The following is a 2527-nucleotide window of genomic DNA, read 5'->3' as shown; positions in this document are numbered from 1 at the left end:
CACTGATCCGGCTCGCCGTCTACCAATCTATATCGATTTCCTCCACACTTTGAATCGTGCTGCTCTTCTTCCTCTAATTTCTACGCCGACAAGCGGAAGAGGGAACCGCGCTGCTGCAGCCTGCAGGGTGATGAATCCTGCAGCTATTTCGATAGGTGAGTGTCTCTTGCTCATAAAAATCGAAAATTTCTCGGCATTTGATGGATTTTTCTTCTGAATTTCTTACAACCACGACACGATTACGCTCTTTTTCACCGTCCTAATTCTTGGTGGGTCGCTTAAGTTGCGCTCTTGCTGTAAATATGGACGAAGAACAATCGGTGGAAATTTAGATGGATCTTCCTTGAGATTTTGGAGGTCCATAAAGGGCCACCTTACATGCTAAAGAAATCCAAGAAATAATTAATGGAGCATTAGAACTCTTCCTGTTTTCTTCATATTTCGCCCTAATTTTTTTCTGAACACCATTTCGATTCGAGGGTATAAATGATCTTTGTCGTGGTGGTGCAGGCGTCGAGATCGCCGGAGGGGTTGGTGGTGGTGCTTTTTGAGGCGGTGAACTCGAGGCTCGCCGGAGAGATGGTGTCCGGTGTCGAAGATGTCGCCGTCGCCGGCGATCTTCTTAATTAATTAAGAAAGAAATTTTTATTTTTCTTCGGATAATAAAAATCAAAAATATATATATAATTAAAAAAATTAAAAAATCTTTATTTTAATTTAAAACGGATTGTAAGTTAGATAAATCAATTCAATATAAAAAATATATATAATTAAAAATTTTATATTTGAATTATAAATTAAATAAGTTAATTTTATTAAAAAATAAAAAATATATATATAAAATATTAAAAATTTTAAATTTGATTGTGAATTAAATTGTGAATTAAATGTGTTAAATTCACAAGTTCATTAAATTTTTTATTTTTATTTTAATTTTTGTTTAAAAAAAATAAAAATTTCAATTTCTAAATTAATTCAAAACCACCGTGGGTTGATTAGTCTTTCGTTTCTATACACAAGTTAGACGAACGATTTGTACATCAGTATCGCTTTGTGTCTCCATTAGAGTTTCCTCTAGTTTCGTCTTGCTCAGATATAGTTCACAATCTTTTGAGTCCCAATAGGCATGCTTCAATACAAATCCTTCACAAAAGATTTAGGTCGGCTAGTGATTTATGTTAGTCGCGAAGACGGATCAATCTATTTAGACTCATTTTATAATGAATTAATAAAATATCAATTCAATCTGTTTAAATTATTTAACAAGGTCATCTATCTCAATCAATCTAATTCAAATTGATAGCTTTAGATCTGAGCACACTCACAGGAATCCAACAATTTAATTTCAATATCGCAACTATGGAGTCTGTTTACTCTTTGTTATGTCACTAGTTTACCGAGTGTGGGTGCATGTATGTGTGTGTTTGTGTGCCTCTCAAAAGTCACATGTTATAAATCATAATTTCCTCTTACTTGAAAGGTAGAATTAGATCTGTCAGATTGATCCGGATGTTGATTGCATATCTAGATGGGCTAGCTCACGACAAATATGAATTGGTCTGTAAATTGAAAAAAAAATTTAAAATTTAAAATAAAAATAAAATTTTTAATGGACTTGTGAAAATAATAATTTTTAAATATTTTTTTATGAATTTTTGAATTAACTCCTTTAATTCACAACTCACTTTAACTCGTTTAATTCACTACTCACTTTAAGTTAGATTGAGACTGACCCTTCAAGATTGTGAGACCAACTGCACATAATATTCTCTTCCGTCGTAATCAACTGTAGTTTTTCGATGTACCTCTTCACAGATGATCGTGAGACCGATCGTGTGGAATCGTTGGATAGCCATTTTACTTTTTTATAGAAGTGTTGAAAATTTAAATAAATATTTTATTTTAAAATAGAAAGGTAAAATTATTTAATGTCACCCATCAAATTGTTTCGTAAGACTGAGTTAATTACTGCAAGACATATTTGAAACTGGACGACGATACCTGCCTTCGTAGAGTGAATTCGGAATCCAAGGAAGGAAGTTCAGAACCTAAGGAAAGGAGTTCAAGTGAAGTGAGAACCGGCATAAACGAACCAGCTGAGAAAGATCTTCATGGCACCCGTCTTTGATTTTGTTCGCAGTTTCAAAAAGCCCGCCGCTAGCTCTTAAGTTGATAGTCAACTATAACTTCTTAATTTATCTTCTCATATATGATCGTGAAATCGATCGTGTTAGGACCGAATTCTAAATGATGAATTTTACCTTTTGCTAAAGTAAGATAATAAAGCTTTAAAAATTATTTAAAAAAATAACTAGCCACCAAATAAATTAGGTTAGGCTTTAGTTACTTCACCAGATAACTTAAAAATAAAGACGAGAAAACCAAAAAACTAAATTGTTATTAACAAAATAATATTAGTTTTAAGGAAAAGTCAACAGATAATTATGTTAACAAATTTATTTAATTTTACTTTAAAAAAAAAAATTTTAATCAAGCGGTTTCACTAGATAATTTAATTCTAGATCCC

At 32.1% G+C, this 2527-nt stretch overlaps 1 non-coding gene across 1 annotated transcript; it reads left to right on the top strand.

Annotated features, from left to right (window-relative positions):
* Positions 1-276: 276 nt before the first annotated feature.
* Positions 277-382, top strand: LOC141818819 (small nucleolar RNA snoR103). The gene has a single exon (XR_012601002.1). It is a non-coding gene; the product is annotated as a small nucleolar RNA snoR103 (small nucleolar RNA).
* Positions 383-2527: the final 2145 nt, after the last annotated feature.

The sequence above is a fragment of the Curcuma longa genome, unplaced genomic scaffold (assembly GCF_044706935.1).
Source record: "Curcuma longa cultivar G26 ecotype Majalengka, Jawa Barat unplaced genomic scaffold, ITB_CL_G26_1.1 contig_26102, whole genome shotgun sequence".
In the NCBI taxonomy this organism is placed as follows: Eukaryota; Viridiplantae; Streptophyta; class Magnoliopsida; order Zingiberales; family Zingiberaceae; genus Curcuma; species Curcuma longa.
The sequence above is the reverse complement of the archived record's forward strand: the minus strand, read 5'-3'. Positions and strand labels throughout refer to the sequence as shown.